This window comes from Dermochelys coriacea, chromosome 1, assembly GCF_009764565.3.
Source record: "Dermochelys coriacea isolate rDerCor1 chromosome 1, rDerCor1.pri.v4, whole genome shotgun sequence".
Classification (NCBI taxonomy): domain Eukaryota; kingdom Metazoa; phylum Chordata; order Testudines; family Dermochelyidae; genus Dermochelys; species Dermochelys coriacea.
The window spans coordinates 166,169,750-166,189,249 of NC_050068.2; the positions used below are offsets into that span (position 1 = coordinate 166,169,750).

At 39.5% G+C, this 19,500-nt stretch overlaps 1 protein-coding gene across 4 annotated transcripts in view; it reads left to right on the top strand.

Moving 5' to 3' along the window:
* The window catches only part of TIAM1 (TIAM Rac1 associated GEF 1), a 272,534-nt gene that overhangs the window by 64,146 nt on the left and 188,888 nt on the right, over positions 1 to 19,500 (top strand). For all 4 annotated transcript variants that reach the window (XM_043508816.1, XM_038375199.2, XM_043508788.1 and 1 more), the window contains exon 2: positions 14,218 to 14,410. The gene's annotated coding sequence lies outside the window, so the exon portion shown is untranslated. The remainder of the gene's footprint in view (positions 1 to 14,217; positions 14,411 to 19,500) is intronic.

Here is a 19,500-nt window from a genome sequence, read left to right on the forward strand (position 1 = left end):
TTGGTGACTGAGTAAAAGGGCCTGATCCTTCAAATGCTTATGCAAGTACCTGGATGATGTAACTGGGTCTACATGAGAGTGAAAGCTATTTTCCTCAGTAAAGAGTGCCCCATTCTGCAAATATATGAATAATGAAAGGAATATGGGTATTTTACTCAGTCACCTAGTTGAATAGAAACCTATTATTCACCCAAACAAGAAAACAAACAAAATGCAGCATGAACTTGATGGATCTGTTGTATGAGCCTTACTTTTGCAGCATATGCTTTCATTATCCCTTTCTAGTTCTCCTAATGTGGGTGAAGGAGTCCTTAGTAGTTGTCTCCCCCTTTTTTACTCTATAAAGGAAGGACTAGTTTATGATTGTTTTTCTTTTTGCTGTAATATGCATTAGGAGTATAAATCCTTAACATAGTAGTAAATCTTTTAGACTTTTTTATAACTCTAGCAAAACTAATGTTTTTCATTTCAGAGAATCATTGACTTTAATTGTCTAGTCAGTTTAAGATCTTTACCTACTTTTCATTTGTGTTTAATAAGTGCTCCCCCTTCCCCAGACTGTCATGACAGACTTGTGAAGTAAAAATTAATTGATAACACTTTTTTACAGATCATATGAAATAGTTATGAGACTCTTAACTGAAGGTAATTTATATTCCTAAGCACTAATGCTGTATTATTGTCTGTCTGAAATAAAAAAGTCATAGGCAAGTGGGCAGCCCTTTTTCTTCAGTCTACTTGACATTTCTCTCTCCACCCATCTAGTAGACTTCTTTAAAAACAGAGGGAAAAAAACGTACTAGTTATTAAGATGTCTTACTGGCATGGCATGTCACTCACTAGTCATCAGTCAATCAGAAAATCAGCTAAAATTTTTCTTTTTAACAAAAATACAAGTTCTTACAAATATTTTCCTTGTAATATTTCATGCCTTAAACACTTTAAAACCCTGGGTTGTTTTGGGGTTTGTTCCTATCAAACACTGGACAAAACAGTGATTATATATAATATGAGATTTTATATCTTGGGATCTCTCTGGATTAAAAGACTTCTACTAATTGTAGCAGCATATATACAGACCACTTTTTGCATTACTGAGTTGCAACTATCTCTATGTATCTGCATGTAACAACTTTTTATCTTCACATAGCAACACTACACAACAATTTTTGGGTTCGTAGAATAGGAAATTAAACATATCTTATCCAGTTAAAACTACAGGAAAAAATGTAGATAGGCATCATGTGATTACAGAATGCTGTTGGAATTTGGCAGGAACAATGGTGTTAATGCCTCATTTCTTGCAAAACCACTTTTCATGACCATATATACTCAGGACTTAAGATGGCAACTCGAGCAATTCAGCAGGATGCTAGGAGAAATCACTGAAGCATTAATTCCATGAGGACTCAGAGCACCATCTTCTGAATTGCCAGCATCACTTCTTGCAGAACCTTGGACGTCTTTTACAATGTACTGACTAGGCCTAACTCTGCTTGCCTTAAGGGACTTGACAGGACCACAGCTGAAGGCTCAGAGGAAGAGAGAATCTGGAGGTCACTATCATGCATTGGCAAGGAGGAAGAAATGGATAATCAACAGCTCTTTTATCTCTTACATCTGAGTGTATATTCTTGAGCTTCTGTACACATGGTTCCAACTGTTTTTGTTGGTGAGGGTTTATGGAACTTGCCTACATGAGTAATTTTATTCACATGAGAAGACCCATTGACCCCAATGGAGCTATCCAAATAAGTAAAGTTACAAGCATAAGTAGCTGCAGGATTGGGCCCCAAGCACTGGCTTTCACTCAGAATCTTTGGATTTTTGTATGAGTGTACTTTCTCCGAATTCAATGGAAATGCATGGATAGAAGTGAAGGGAGAACTTGATTTTGTGTTAAATTCTGATTTGTGTATAAATACAATTTGACAGTTTATACAAAATTAATAACCCAATCAATCCTTTACTTGGACAGCAGAGGATAATATAGCATGTAGTTATTTATACAGGAATATAAAACAATAGGTTTTATGCTCACATATGCAATTTAAAGAGGCTATCAACTGTTACTGAGTAATGGATACTCAAGAAAGACTAGGGGAAAAATATAACTGAAACAACACACACATTATTGCCAGAGCTGGTTGTCACACTAAGCACTTTATTTAGTCTTACACTGCGGTACCAATTCAGCCTCATTATTTTGTATCTGATTCTTAATTAACGCTAAATATATTCCAACACAGATAGTATTTAATTGTAGTGTATAATTTTTGTACATTTTTAATAGTGAATATCTAATTCTGTTACTCTAGCCTTTGTGATTAAAAATGAATGTCTATCTCTTTTTATCAGTGGATCTCAAAGTGCTTGACAGAGTATCATTATCCTCATTTTACAGCTGGGGAAACTGAGGCACAAAGGTGATGCTCACCCAGCAGGCCAGTGGCAGAACCAGGAATAGCATCTAGATCTCCTGAGTCACAGGCCAGTGTATCCACTAGGACACACTGCAGTGTTGTTCTCTGCTGTCGACTTTGTACCATATTATAACTTTACCTGTTCTTTTTCAAGGAGCTGGTGAATTATTTTGAAGATTTGTTAACATTGCTTTGTTACAACCATCCCTTCAGCCACCAAGGAGTGTTGAGTCTTCAAAGTTTTGAAGTTTTTTGTTTTGTTTTTTTTTAAATTTTTTTAGTGTTGCCTCCTGCTGCTGCAAACTTGGGGGAATCTGGATTGGCTGCCTTCTCAAGATCTTGGTCTTCCTACTGGTAGAATATATTGTAGCTACCTGACAACTTCTTGGTTATCACTAGGCCCCTGCATGGTGATAACTTATGTTTCAGGCTTTTTAATTTTAGAGATAGGGTGAAGAGATTAGGCTTCCACTAGTGTTTTCTTTTTTTTTTCTTCTGATTAATGTATTTATATAATGTAGCATAGTATCTATTCTGCAGAAATCACAGGTCAAATAATGCCCCACTGACTCACAGAACATGAAATAAGCACATGTAGGGGATTTTCCTGAATATTCTGTATGAATTGATTCATTCTTGTTTAGCCTTTTGCAGATATGCTGCTGTCTCCCCTGTCATATTCAAGTAATTATGATCCAGAACTTTAAAATCCAAATTCTACCTTCTCATGGAAGTGCCTTCAAATGGGAATGCATGTATGTTGCAAAAGCAGTATTATAAAACTGTATTCTGAGAGGCAGTGGCCATATGTATAGGCCCACCATACAGATTCTTAGTGTCGGTGTTTGCATAGCTGCTATTGGTGGGTCGATCAGGAGGTGTATTGTGTGACAAACATGCAACCCAAGGCCCTTGACTTCTAAGTTCCTTTGTGGCACCTGTCACTGAGGGGCTGAAAAATAGTTTGTAGGTTTGGGAGGGGGCCAGGGATGGGGCAGGAAGCTTATTTCTGTGCTTCCCTTCTGCTGACAGTCTTTCTGGCATTATACCTACATATGCAGTATTAAACCGTCACAACTTGGTTCTGGTCTGGATTGGTGGGAAACTGACACCTTGTAGTATAAAAATAAAATGCCATTTGTTGCCTTTCTGTGGTATATTTCAACAAATAAAATATTTCCCCTTGTGCATCTTTATTTTTTTAAAGAAATTCCTGTATTAAGATGTAAAGGGGAATTTAATTCCCCTTTTTATAAGATAGTTTTAAATTGTTTTGTTAAAGCTCCATTTCAGTTTTAAGTAGGTTTAAAAAGAAATCTTAATTGTGTATTAATTGGGTTTGTCAAAGTACAATTGCTAGGAATGAGGTAGAAAACTAATTTAAATACAGCATGTGTAATGGAGAATCCAATTTTCAGAATTCTATAGAAATAGAACTGGAATAGTTAGTGCTGGCTTCAGTAATTAAGAGGCAGTTTTTGATTTAGTCTTGAATGCTAATTGGCGATGAAGGAAATTGGAAGGTGATATTTTGTTTGCTATGAAATTGGTGATTCTCTAGACCTATAGTCTTTGGCATGTATATTGGGCCAAATTGTTTACATGAATCTATAGGATTCTAGTTCTCTTATTTGGATCCAGATTTTCATTTGCTTTTGGTAACCGCAAAGATTATGAAATAAATTTGTTAGTCTCTAAGGTGCCATAAGTACTCCTTTTCAGTTACCTTGGGGACTCTGGATCAGTCTTTGTGTTGCATAGAACAGGCAAAACACTCTCCACCCTGGTGAATAGCAGTGATGTGGGATGCTATATGCTAGGTACAGAGCAGGTTCTGCTGCCTTTGTCCTGCCTATTCCCTGCCCTGGTACTAGGGGCATGTTTGTGAGGGCTGCAGGCAGAATGGGGAGTATGCCAGAGGAGGGAGGTGTGGCAAGGGGCATGGCTAGGAGAGAACTGTACCTCCGTGCTAATGTCTGTAGAAGCTAGTACAATGCTGTACAGGGTATAGCTTTTTCTTAAGTTTTCCCTAACTTGTTTCAGGGATGGAAGTGGCCCCCAGCAGCCCCAAAATAGCTCTGCAGCAGCACAGAGATGAATCTCTCCTGAAATTTGGTTAAGATGAGAGACTTTAACTCCAGTTAAAGTTCTGGCACAATAGCAAGCAACTGCCAGTAGATGTCAAGCAGAATCCACTGTCCCAAAGCATGTTGCAAACAATCCTCATTTGTGCTGTACTACACTTAAAACGTCCTTCCTCAATGTTATCACACCAAAAATGAATTCTGCTTACGTATTGAGTCCACAAAGCTTGTTGGTGATCTAGTGCTGCAGATTCAATAAATTTTGAGACCATCTATAGATTTAAAATTGCCTTTGAATTTATCCACTAAAGCAATCAATGGCAGGGAAATGATCTACAGAGACAATATGGCTAGGATGTTGTTATCTTTAAAAACCCAGGATGTTTGTTACTGCTTCAGTTTCTACGAAGATAGCATAAAAATGAGTGTGATAATAAAGACCGCATAAAAAGGGGAACATGCTGATAGTTATCAAGTATAATAGGCCAACAATTTTACCTCCCTATTACAAATGCCTATTTTTCAGGATTATGGAAGCTATTGTTTTGTTTCATTTTAAATGAAATCCCAGCAATTCCTACCCTCTGGTCTCCCAATGTCAAAACTGACTTGATATTTATTCTTGCACCCTGGAGTGCCCTCCTGAAAAAACATTTAATGGAGCTGTTTGTTCTAGCTGGGTGTTTTTGTTTTGTTTTTTTTTAAATCTGGAATCACCTTGTCTAAAATGCAGCTAGGAAGTTGAATATATTGGCTTCCTAAGCTTGACCATGCCCTCTTTTCATGTAAATAAAAACTATTGGAGTGTGAATAATAATGGTCTGTTTTAACTGAGGGCTTGTTAAAGGGGGCTGTGCTGTGTGGCAGCTATTTGGCCTATAGATTCACCCCCTGGCTTGCTGTGCACTAATATCCCATGTAGACAAGCCATAAGAGAGCTTCTCTTTGTAGTTGCAATATTTCCCACACTATCTTGCAGCTATGCTTCAGCTTTGACCTATGGGACCCATCTGTAGGGTGAGAGGATAGAGTAGTGTTCATGGGGCTGATCTTGCAAGGTGCTGAGCATCTCTGGAGAGGTGCTGAGCACTCTCTATTTCCATTGTAGTTGAGGATGTTTGGTGCCTTGCAGGATCAGACCCCATGCCTCTTCAGTTTGGACTTCTCTAATGCAGCTGCCAACAGGGTTACAGGTGTGGTGGTTCTTGTTGATCACCAGCTGGGATTGGATTTAAATCAGCGATGTAGGAGCAAAAAGTCCATGTTCTGTTGCCAATCCCCTGAGAACTATCTAGTTTCCCAGGTGATGCATCTAGAATGGTTTGCTGTACTCGCAAAGCCAGAACAAAAGAGGATTAATTGTTTATAGTTTTTCATGGGCTAGATTTGCAAGGGAGGGATGTTTGTAGGGGGTTTCTTTTGTTTTAGAGGATATTTTAACAAGAAATTAAAATCAATGGTGAAACATCTTCTGTCCTATTTTTCTGACCCTTGGGAAGAGGGTGAATTAGTGGGCCCCTTGCTTCTCCCTGGTTGACCGAAGAAAAGTGTTCATCCAGGGCGACGTGATGTATTTGGGCCACTGAAGCCTCTGCAGAAATCTTCTCTAGCTGGTGGGCATTCAGTTAGGCTGGCTAAGCTTCTGCTATAGGATGCCACATTAGGATGGTAATGAGGGGTGCAGTGAGATAGCTTTTGATGTGAGATTTCCCTTTCGTTTTAGTTCTTTGATACATTGGTATTAGGGAAGGCAGTTGTAGGTGGCTGCCTAACCAGACTACTTGTTCACTTAGCAACTACCCAGTAGTCCTTCAGAATTGAGACCAACCTCTAAGATTTAATATCCTGGGGAGTTACATGGGCTGACGGCCTGAGAGACTGCTTTCTCCTGGAGAGGCTCCCATGGAATCGTAGCAGACAGTGACATTTCTCACAGAATCATACAATAGTGGCATAAAAGAATCAATCTGACCCTTCTTTTTCCTTTTTGTTTTAAAAACAAAGGGAGAATTTTCAAAGCAGGTAGTATGGTGAGGTATCAAACAAGATATTGTTGGCTTTTGGAAAATGTATCTGCAGTTAACAACCTTGCAAGAAATAAAGATGTTTGCATTTTATAGTGAATAAATTTTCTTTTAAAAGTGTGCTCTGTTTCTTAGTAAAAGCATCTTCTTGCAGTGTCCATGGTAGTGCTCCTTCATAGAAGAGTAACAAATATAACCGACAATAACATGGTTACATAAAACCAGCATAAATGTCAGACTTAAACTGAAGGTTGCCCCTGTCAGCACTATATTTGTGTGCTTTGTTCTTTTCCCAAAGCAAAATCTATTAGAAGCACCAACAGACTCTGGCACATTTAATTTAACGCATTAGCTGTATACCTTTCGTTTTCTGAGTAAAACTGGAATTGGTTTCCTCCCAGTCTCTTGTGCTCATCACAGAATCATTGCACGATTCATCACAACAGACCCCCTCTGTTCATGAGAGGCTAATCACAGGAACAGTGCAGGTCAGGGTTGAGGTGCGCTAGCAGCACTATATGAAGAAGAACTCGGAATGTGTTTGCATTGTCTTGATATGATCAGTTCATCAAATCCTTACTCTCTCAAACCTCCATACTCTCCCAGAAAACCAGCATCAAGAGAAGAGGACTGGTTGCTGAGTACACAAAATAAATGCCTACTTTCTGAGTTTTCTGAAAAAATCTAGATGGTTCGTTGCAACTTAGTGGGAGCCTGTCCCCATGTGGTCGTATAGGTTTCCACTTTGATTGGAAATAGATTCAATAGGGTTTATGGCATGTTAGAAGATGTAATATGTAAAATCCACTGAATACATAACATTCTGCAATGAGTTTATATTTAAAATAAACAATGCTGAGGAAATTCATGAAGTGTGCTATTTCATCCCCCAACTTGCCTAGAGCATTTAGCTATTGCAGCACATATGGCATGCAAGATTAGCCACTGATCTGACACCCATGCACTGCTGACAGTAATAGTGACTGAATGACTGTATGAGATTCTGAATTTTTTTTTTTTGTGGTATAGAATTACTAAAGTATGTAGGAAATAAACCCACTGTGTGTGGGTCTTCAAAACTGGGACATGGCACTTTTTATTTTGATAGCAAACTGCTGTTGCTTCCTTTTTTATCTTATGAAGCAGATGTACCTTCATCTAAAGAATTATTTGGGGCATTTACAAATACCTTCACCAGCCAGACTTGAAAAATCTGCCAGATCTCACTAACAGTTGGAGATCTAAAGCTAAAAAAGATGAGGATGGGGATGGACCCACCACCAAGGTTCGGGGCAGCTCCTTGGTGAGAAGCATAGGTCTCCTGCCCCTTCCATGCCAATGCCAGAAAGGGAATGATGCTGGGATTCCTTTTGGTTGCTGTCCCTGGACCCTGTATCTTTCATATTAGTATTTGATTAGCAAGTGTCTAATAAATATGACCATCCCACTTTAGCTGCTGGAATGGTAAATGAGCTTTTTATATTTTTCTGCCCACCCCCTATAAAGTCTCTTGCCTTCACTCAAGGTTTTGATATTTGGGTATGGGAAGAGGAGAGGAAACAGGTCTCCAGTACGTTAACCCTCTCCCTATTCAGTCTCCATATTTTGGGAGGCAGGGGAAGGGTGGGTGTTGGAAGCATCCTCCCCATGAATAACTCTAGGCTTTCAGCTTTCTCAGGCTACATAAAGATGACATTTTTGAGGATTTCTCTGGTGTCCACAGGGTTCTGAATAGTAGCTGTATGCTGCCCACAACCTTGTTAACTCATCCTTGTTGCTGCTTGGTAGCAGATGCAGCTGTGAACAGCTGCAGAAGCGCTGCAGCTGTCTGCAGACTCTGGAAAGACATCACTGCATTGCTTCACATTTGGAATGTTTCCAAGGTAGAAGCTTCATTATTTTAAATGAAAGCTGAAGTTCTGCAAAAATGGGTGGCATGTTCCCTCCTCTCTCCAGGGGAAGCTTCCCCTTTGCCATGAATGAGTGGTTTTTCAGGCCTTACTGACCAAGAAACAGCTAATACAAAATAAAGCTATGGCATTTTATATTGTAGCAATTAATCCGTCAGCCCTAATATTTTCCACTTGTAAACTGCCTGTGCTAACAGATACATACTGTTGCAACTGAATAAATGGTCCTTGTCAGAAATCAATGATTTGTTACATTTGACTGACTGCAATATTGTGGAAACTCCACACCCAGCATTTAAATTTTGTGCAATGATTAGTGTAATAGAAAGTGTCCAATTATTAGCTAAAATGAATAGTTTTACTATTATTCTTTGTGCTTGACAAAGCTGTGGTAAAAAGAAAAGGAGTACTTGTGGCACCTTAGAGACTAAGAAATTTATTTGAGCATAAGCTTTCGTGAGCTACAGCTCACTGTGGTAGGAACAGCCAATGCACATTTCCGTTCAGTCTCATAGAATACATTGAAATCGGTCAATTAGTTCTTGTTTCATTTTAGTAGGGTAGCTTATCTTCAACATGGGTCATACAAACTCTTAGCCAGAGATTTGGGTTGATTTTCATGAAATTTCAGAGTTAATGAAATTTCATTTGAGGTAAAACATGGCTTTCTGGCCTTCTAGCTTCTGAGCATCTAGGCAGGCAGACTGAAGTTAATGGGGGTCTGTTCTAGTGCTGGGGTCAATCCACAGAGCTCATTGTGGGATTCAGGCCATTGTTGGCAAACAGAGTCCCAGATTCTGCTGTCGTTTTTTTACTTTGAGTGTTTTACTCTAAGTAGCTCCATTATCCTGCCACTCTTACTCACATGGTACCTTTATACTACAAGCAGCTCTGTCAGTCATGAATAGCACTATTGTCAATAAAGTACTACCTGAGTAGGAGTGGCAGAGTCTGGTCCAAAGCATTGAGTAATGCTAGAGTATTTCTACAGCTGCTTTTTTGTTTTTCATGCAACTGGACAAGGTTGGCTTGTTTGTTATCCTTTTTCTGTGGTGCTGGATTAAGTTGCTGTTTTGATGCGTGTAATTACTCTGACCAAACGTAAGAAAATGAACAGGTCTGTTCATGCTGAACATTGATAGCTTCTGTGGTTATTTCTTTCCCCCCAGAGTTAAAGCTGTGAAGTGAGAGATGAAACCTGTATTTCCTATTTCCCAGGCTGGTATTGTAATTGTTGTTAGGATCTCTGTTTACATAGATCCAAGATAGATTAACGCTGCTTTAAATTAGAATAATTGTCAAAAGTCTGGAGAAGTAATGAGTATGAGTAGTCAAAAATATTTCACATGGGGAGCAGAAGGTTGCGGGGACCATACAAAGCCAAATTCTAAAAAATAGACAAATATAACTCTACAAATCCTGTGTGTTAGAAAAGAACATAACCTCCAACAGTAGCTAATGCCAGGTGCCCCAAAAGGAATGAACAGAACAGGTAATCATCAAGTGATCCATGCCTTGTCGCCCATTCCCAGCTTCTGGCAAACAGGGGCTAGGGACACCATCTTTGCCTGTCCTGACTAATAGCCATTGATGGATCTATTTTCCACGAACTTACCTAGTTTTTTTGAGCCCTGTTTTATTTTTGGCCTTAACAACATCCTCATGTTGACTGTGCATTGTATGAAGAAATACTTCCTTTTGTTTTAAATCTGCTGCCTATTAATTTCATTTGGTGACCCCTAGTTCTTGTGTTATGAGAAGGAATAAATAACACTTCCTTATTTACTTTCTCCATACCAGTTATGATTTTATAGACCTCTATAAGATTCCCCCCTTAGTAATCTCTTTTCCAAGCTGAAAAGTCCCTGTTTTATTAATCTCTCCTCATATGGCAGCCATTCCATACCCCTGATCATTTTTGTTGCCCTTTCCTCAACCTCTTCCAATTTCAATATCTTTTTTTTTTTTTTTTTTTTTTTTTTAAGATGAGGCGACCACATCTGCACGCAGTTTTCAGGATGTGGTCATACCATGGATTTATATATAGGCAATGTGATGTTTTCTTCTCTTACTATTTATCCCTTAATGATTCCCAACATTCTGTTTGCTTTTTTGACTGCCGCTGCACATTGAGTGGATGTTTTCAGAGAACTATCCCCAATGACTCCAAGATCTATCTTGAGTGGTAACAGCTAATTTAGACCCCATCATTTTATATGTATAGTTGGGATTATGTTTGCCAATGTGCATTACTTTGCATTTATCAACACTGATAAAGGTTTAACTTTTCACATAGTCAAGTATTAAAATAACAAAAAAGAAACTTTGCCCTCCTTTAATGTTTATCAACCTCTAGTCTCTGCATCAAGGAATGTTGGAGAAAAGGGAGCAAGCTATTGATTATTTATATTACAGTTACACTTAGAGGACCCAATTGAAATTGAGATACCATTGTGGCAAACACAGAACAACAGACTATCCCTTCCTCAAACAGCTTACAATCTATGTAGACAAGACCAACAAAGGGTGGGAAGGGAGACAGAGGCTTGGTGAGGTGACTTGCCCAACATCACACAGCAGGTCAGTGATATGTGGGTTCCATTCCCAGCTGTCTCTTGACTCCCAGTCCCTTTATCTGCTAGACCAGTAGTTTTCAAACTTTTTTCTGGGGACCCAGCTGAAGAAAATTGTTGATGCCCATGACCCAGTGGAGCTGGGGATGAGAGGTTTGGGGTGTGGGAGGGGCTCAAGGCTAGGGGAGAGGTTGGGGGTGAGGGCTATGGGGGGGGCCAGGAATGAGGGGTTCAGGATGTGGGAGGGGGCTCTGGGCTGGGGCAGGGGGTTGGGGTGTTGGAGGGGCTCTGGGTTTGGAGGTGGCTCAGGGCTGGGGCCGGGGGCTGGGGTACAGGAGGAGATGCAGGCTCTGGGGTGGGGCCAGGGATGAGTTTGGGATGCAGGTTCCTGTCCAATGGGAGTGCAGAGCCAGTGCTCAGGGCAGGGGAAGCACATGGAGCCCTGTGGCCCGCCTGTTGCTCGCCGCTTCCGAGGTGCAGTGCGGTGTCGAAACAGGTAGGCACTAGCCTGCCTTAGCTGGGCCATACCACCGATGGGACTTTTATCATCCCGGTCAGCGGTGCCGTCCAGAGCAACCCAGTGCCTTATATGCCACGACCCAAACTTTGAAAAATGCTGCGCTAGACTGGGCGGCAGCCTAAAACAAGTCAATGATGTCATAAGACCAAACTGGTCTTTTTTTCTCTTAAATTTGATAGATCACTTCAAATTTTAATAGACCAAATTGATTTAAAAGAACAAGTTAAAACTGCCAGCTGGCAAATACTGTGTGGGCTCTTAAGTGTCTAAGTCTCACTGAAAGCAGCTCCTAAGGGTGTCTTCACTACCCGCTGGATTGGCGGGCATCGATCGATCCAGCAGGGATTGATTTATCACATCTAATCTAGACGCAATAAATTGACCCCTAGAGCTCTCCCGTCAACTCCTATACTCTAGCGCTGCGAGAGGAGCAGGCAGAGTCAACGGGGGAGTGGCCACAGTCGACTCTCCGTGGTGAAAACACCATGGTAAGTCGATCTAAGTACGTCGACTTCAGCTATATCATTCATGTAAGCCCCCCTCCCCAGTGTAGACCAGGGCTAAGTAGAGTTAGGTGAATAATGGATTGTTTGGTTTGGTTAATTTTGGGGGGGGGGGGAATTTTTCAGTGAATTGAAAAGTTGAGGAAAATTTTGAGTTGAAACTAATCAAAATGTTTTGGTAATGTCAACATAAATGCTATGAATGACAAAGGGTAGTCATTGGGCTGGGGAAAGAGACTATAGCAGTTGAGAGAGATTACTTTGCGAGAGGGCTCCCAACTGTTTCATGTATCCAATGTGGGCTTCCAGTCTGACCAGTGTTAACCACCCTCAACTTTGAAAGGGGTAGTTCAGTCTCCGTGCCCTCTGGTGGGATTGCCAGGAATGGAGCCAGTTGATGCCAGTAATTGTTAAATTTGTTCATTTAATGCATTTCACCCTGTTTGTGATTTCTGCAACATTTGATTCTGTCATGGATTGAAAATTTTAATTTCATAAGTAAAATAATAAGAAAAGAATATATTAAGTTAAAGTTTTTATGAACACTTATTTTAGTGACATTATTTATTACCAATGAATCTACTTAAGTTTCATTAAATCTTACTAGGCGTAATTCGTGTGACTGTGGAGAAGTATCTCTGTCATCAGAGTCTCTCATTCCCAACAGTTGAAAGCATAATTAAATTTTCTCAGTTCTCAGTCATAAGGGAGCTATTCTTTTAATTACAGCATCTTTCTTATGCCATGCAAAGCATTCATCCTACAAAGAATAGCTTGACAGTTTACTAAATTTGATATGCATGCTTTCTTACTATCCCCTTTTTCTTAGATACAATGCTGACCAGAAGAAATGACACTGAGATGCATAGTACTACTGTAGTCTTCGCTTTGGCTGAAGCTGGTGAATTTTTTTTGAAGTATTAATAGCGTCAGACTTTTTTTAGTGAAGTAGGACAAAACCACGTCAGAAGTTACTTTTCTAGGCTTTCTTCCCCATCTTTGTCCTATTAACTCTCTCAAAAAGCAAATTTTAGATGAAAGTGCAGTATTTGGGGAAAAATGTAAAGAACATTTTGATTTCTCTATGAAATACCATTTACACATCTGGAGTGTGTGTGTGTGAGTGTGTGTGTGTGTAAATTGATACTTTAGGATGTTAATTTTGGCATAGTAACTTCCCAAACGCCAAAAGGGTGCCTTATATGGAGCTCCCAGGGGACTACAAGCAAACGGTATGCTTTGTGGTTAGGGGATTGGACTGGGATTTCGGACGTCTGGTATCACTTCCTAGCTCTGCAACGAACTTCCTGTGTGACTTTGGGCAAGTCACTTAATGTCTCTCTATCTGTTACCCTCTTCTGTAAGATAGGGATACTAGCATGGGGGATTGGTGTGTGGATATGTGCATTAATATTTGTGAGGCATTCTAATTGCATGGGGATTAGGCCTGGATAAGTACCTAGATGTAGGCACACTGAGTTAAAACACACCTACGTACTTTTCATAAAGGCTCATCTGGCTTTTGAGTCAAGTCCTAAGTAATTTTCTGTATTTTGTAATATTTCTCTGTTTTTTTTCTTTTTGTGAAACTAGCAATTTTCTTTATATATTAAAAAATGCACTTTTCCTGCCTTTTAATTTAGATCCCTGATCTATTTATTTCATAGCTCCTGTGTTATATGTTTTGCATATGTTGAAGTGCACATGCTACAGTATCATACACCATACCTACAGATGGAACAACTGAAATGTCTGTATTCATCTTATGTAATTATCCTTATGATAGATACCATTATGATCCTTCCCCATCTTGATTTTTTCCCCACTTCTAATTTGCAAAGCAAATTTTGCTTCGTGGGTAGTGTGTGTCATTACAAGAGTTTTCCCTAGCAACCAGATATTTCTAATAATAGCCCAAATTCATTGCCAAAAATCTTGAAATGTGGCAGAGCATCTTTGAACCCCAGGATGTTACACTGCAGCCTCTCTGATAAGTTAAAGCCTACAGTTTCTTTCAAATTGAATAAAAGGTTTACTGAACTGTAAGTAAAATTGATTCTGTGAATAGTGTATGGTTGTTTGAGCCATAAGAGAAATTCCTTCAATGCTTACATATTAAAAAAATGCTTGTGAAGCCAAATGTTTCCTCTGTATATCCATGTGTATGATTTCATTTACAGCTTCCTGTCTGAAGAGTCATCTGCTTGATGAGCACCTGATCTTGAAAGACATGTATTGCCTTGATAAGCCATGCTGTATTTGATGTCTACATAATTGTTGCTGTTGGACCCTCTGCATCTGTTACCTGGAGCAGCACACTTTATGCTGCAATACAGGATGAGCAATTAAGGTCCTTCTTTTTGTGCAGAATTGGTATGTATGGTCTTCATTATGTTCATTTTGTCCTATTAACAGACTTTGGTTTATAGAGAATATTTAAGATATCTTTGGAGTGTGGTCATTCTTTTTCCCCATCTCTCCATTTAAAGAAATCCCAAGACCTTTCTTTACATAGAGCTGCAGAAATAAGAGAGTTTAGATACTTTTACAGTATTTTTCCTTAGATTGTTTTTCCTTGTAATACAACTAATGAATTTAAGCAAACATCTTTTAAATTAGCTGGCATCGCATCGTAAGTTTGTTTATAACTTCCTACCACAGGAGTAGCTTTCAGCCCTGTAGTGAAACAGTAACCAATTTAATTAAACTAGAATATGCCATAATTTTCATTTAAAAAAAGTTATCCTAAAAGATGTGACAGTGAAAGCACTACAAATGAAGTTCTTTATCTCCAGAATGTATTCAGGATGCGCAATACAAGCTTCCCCACACTATCTTGCCTATATGCCATAACTCTGTTTTTTGGTTAAACACTTTATCCTGCAGCAAGGGCTTGTTTGCACTGAGAAGATGCATCTTTATGTTAAAACATGATTTTGCCCTTAGCGCAGACAAGAATAGTTATGTTTTAAAAATATCTTACTGAGATGTGTTAGGTACTAAGTTTTATTTAACATCGTGTTGAAGCATGTGGCTAACACGTTTCGTAACATGATGTGTTTCCAATGGTAGACCTAGCCTAAGAGTACAGTTCAATTTCTGTACACTTTACTGAATGGCCAATAATAGCATCAGCTGGTGCCAATTATGAGGGTGGATTTTCTGATTTAGAGAGCTGCCTAGCAGGAACTGCATTAAGAACCTAATCCAAAGCCATCTGAAATCAATATACTTTTCAAAGTAGCAGCCGTTTTAGTCTGTATTCCCAAAAAAGAAAGAAAAGGAGTACTTGTCTCTAAGGTGCCACTTTTCTTTCTTTTTTTTTGAAATCAATATGCGTCTCTTCATTGACTTCAGTGGGCTTTGTATCAAGGCCTGAGACCACTAACTCATTTCAAACTGACCACTGAGTCGTCTTCAGGTGATACAAGGGAACAATAAATATGTGCCTTAATTTTCCTTAGTGTATCTAAAACACAGAAATATAAAATTTTCCATTATGGATCATACATAGCATTGCTCCTTTGAGGCTGAAATCCTGCACTCAGCAGTGACCACTACTTGTTATGTGTAGAGGTAGGGGGGAAAATGTGCAATACTTTACACGGTTTAAGGTTTCCTTTCTGACTTGTGATCAGATTGTACCTTGAAGCATGAGATTTGTTTACTCCTGGCTTTGCCTGCATGACCAGAAATGTTATTCTGTAACATAACATTCTCTATCTGTCCCTCCCTCCTCAATAGAGGTGTGACCTCCAAATAGGTAAACACAATTTTGTATGTTGATTAAATATGATATCACAGAAGTATGTATTTCAGGATCAGAAGTTATAGATTGTTGGTTAATGTAGAAAACAAGAGAAGCCACTAATAACATAATGAAATGTCATACTTTTGATTCACATTTATAAATGTGGTAGAAAAATGATAAGCAGATAGTTAAATTCTAATAGTTCATTCTCCAGGGCAATCCTGCCATATGTGTTCAGTTTTCAGAAGTTTGACTGTATACATCATCTGCTTTTGGTTCCAAACAATATAACATTTATTACTGAATTCAGAACAAGTTGTTTTGGAAAAAATTCTATAAAGAGTCAAAAGCTGTCTGTAATTTTGATTTTGGCTATGGTATCATTGCTGTATACAGTATATACCATCTGCATAAAAGAGGATGGTAATGAATGTGTATAACACTTAAGTGACTAATTGTCCTAATGATATTCATTGTGATTACAATCTCCAAGGAATATTACAAATACTTCTCTACTTGGGAATACAACTAGCTTCTTTGGTTCTTTTGCTTGCTGCCCCCTTCCTCCTGCCATGTACAGAAATCCTGTAAATAAAATTAATGGTTTAAAAGTGGGGACCATCTTACAAAGCTGTGCTGGGTAATTTAGTAAGAACCCAATCTTTTCTCCTTGTAGTTTTTACTATTTAGGGAATTCTGCATCAAAAAATTAAAAATTCTGAGCACAATATTTTAAAATTCTGCACATTTTATTTGTCAAAATAACACTATATAATCATGCCAGTTTCAATTACTTTGGTAATTTATTTCAAAATACCTGTCCAGCAAGTATGTCTGTAACAATACAGACACACACAAAAATTCCCCCAGGGGCAGAGAGTTAAGGAAACCCCTATGACAACCCAGTTCCTGTTTCTCTGCTCCTCCCCCTGGAGCCCAGCCGGGGCCAGACACTTACACCCCCTCTCCCCCAGAGCCCAGGGATCCAGAGGGAGAAAGAGCCTGATGCTGTGTCCTAGGCTTGCACAGAGTTTCCCGTGCACCACCGCCTCCTTCCTTCAGGGCATGCTGGGAACCCTCCAATTCCCTCCCTCTCCTCCCCGGGCTTGTGTTCTATTTGTGAGCTGGGCTCTGCCGGGTACAGCATCCCCTCGTGGCGGACAACATCTCTGCAGCCCATTTCTGTGTGGGGAAGAAAGGAAATTCTGTGCGCACGTTAATTTTTGTTAAGTTCTGCATTGTGCAGTGGTGCAGAATTCCCCCAGGAGTAAATTTTAAGATCCTATTTCACTGCCTACATCTAAGCATGTGTTTTATTATATATGTGGAAGCATGAGTGGGACTTCTTTTTTTTTTAAATTTCTTTTGGTGCCATAACTGCATACCCAGTGTGAAGGTCTAGCTGTGGGCAGGTTGTGGTGTGCAGATCCACACTCTGGGAATGCATGGTCAGAGATAAATAACAGCTAACCCCTGTATCCACTTAGGGGTGCAATCCCGAGCACCTTCTGTGTGGTGCTGGGTGTCTATTGTTAATAAAGGACTAGCAGTATCCTAGGTACTTTACCGATAGATATGAAGACAGAGTTCCTGACTGAACAAACGTACTGCAACATACTCAGTGACAGCAACCTGGCCTATGTGGCTGTGCAGGTATGTTAGGAGGACTAAGACTCTCACTTCTATGCCCTTGTGCAGTCTGCCTAGATCTTGGGTGTGAAAGGATAGAGATATTGTGTAGCTGCTATTCTCCCTACCACAGTAGGGCAGAGCGGGACGAATAGCAGTCACATAATGGGATCTTGGCTCTAGTCCCAGTGCACTGTCTAGAGACATTTAGGGAGTGGGAGGTTACGGGTACATCTACACTTAAATCACGACAGCAGCGCAGTTGCAGCTGTAGTGCTTCAGTGTAGACACCACCTACGCTGACAGGAAGGGTTCCCCCATCAGCACAGTAATCCACCTTCCTGAGAGATGGTAGCTGGGTTGATGGAAGAATTTTTGTCAACCTAGCACTGTCTACACCGTGGTATAGGTTGACTTAGTTATGTCACTTGGGGGTGTGGATTTTTCATGCCCCTGAGGCACGTAGGTATGCTGATGTAAGTTCCCTGTGTAGACCAGCTCTGCATGTGTTATAATCTGCTTGAATGAGTCAATACTGAGGAAGAATTAAGGAAGGAATCGGATGCTCTGAGGTGTGGTTCCTCCCACTGCTTACACATGGCACTGTAAAAATGTAATCCAGTCCTATAAGGGTGCCATACAAACAGGAGGAAAGGGGGAGCGAAAAGGAGCAACAAAACCCAAAGCATTGCAGTTGTGAAATGGAGCATGTCTTGCAATATGCACAATTAAAAAAGAAAAATTGAGTTGAAATATTCTTAATACATTCATTTCAGTAGCATTTGAGGGGACTAATCACCAAAATGGAAGTAAAACAAAGCCAGTATTTTATTTTGCTACATTGATTTTCCTTTCTACTGTGCATTTTCATGGATGTTTCTAGCAGGACTACACAGACTTTTTGAAAACCCACTTCTCTTCTCTCTGATTTATTGTTCAGTTCCTGTATTTTGTCTTTTGAAGGAGAGAGTGTGTGTGTAATTACTTCAAAATCTTATAAAAATAAATGAGGGTTATAGTGAAGGGAAGACCAGGAATTTGGATGTTTATCCACTACCTGATAGACAAAAATGTACTGTGTTTGTCTCCCTGATGAGAAGATATTGTCTGTTTTTCATTATAATTGAACCAAAAAAAGAAGTTTGCTTTCTAATCAAAGTGCTCACTTTTATTCTTGATAAGGCAAAAATTAGAGTGCTGGTGGACTAATTAGTGAAAGACCAAAGTTGTGAATTCATAGAATCATTGTTCAGCAAAGCTAAGAGTTGAAATTGGGGAGGGTAGGAGTGGACTTGCTTCTATACCAATTACATAATGAGTCTGAGAGGCTGTCTGATGTGGACATTTGGAGTAGACTGCCTATTGGAGATGGAAGAAGATTCTGGAGCTGAAAGCTGCTGCCTTGCATTCTTGTGTCAATCACTTACGCCTGTGTGAAGCGAGTGTGAAAAGCTACCACTGTAAGTGAGAGGAATTCTGATTTGGTGCTATTTTGCAACCACTTTGCACTCCCTTTGCGCAGCTGTAAAATAACACAAATGGCAAGGCAGGGCAGACTCTGCCCTTATTTCCTTCCACAGAGAGCCCATTAAACTAAAGCTACAGGAAATCATCTTAGACAACACAATAGGAGGCTTCTTGACCAGAGGCCATTCCTGTGACACTTGGTATCCTTGTGGTATTATGAGCTAAATACAAAATGAGTGTTTTGGATACATCTGTCAATAAATGAAGGAACCACTAATCCTGTAATATTTTTTGCACTTACCTTCTTTCTTGAATGAGTTCAGCCTTATAGGTATGTGATTGCTACACTTGATTGTAACTGAGAGGGCTAATATTGTATCATGAATTTTGTGATGAAAGTCCCATCAAGTCTTTGTAAAATAATTTAAGTATATAGAGTTTAATATATGGTATGTTTCACTGTCTTCCGTGATCTGTATATAATGAAATATTCTTTCTAGCTGGTTTCAAAGGGGGGGGGGAATCCAAACTCCTATGAAAACAGTGGAACAATATGTTAGAGAACAATAAAGAATTTAAAAAACCCCAAGCTGAACTGAATGTCTCGGGCATGTAA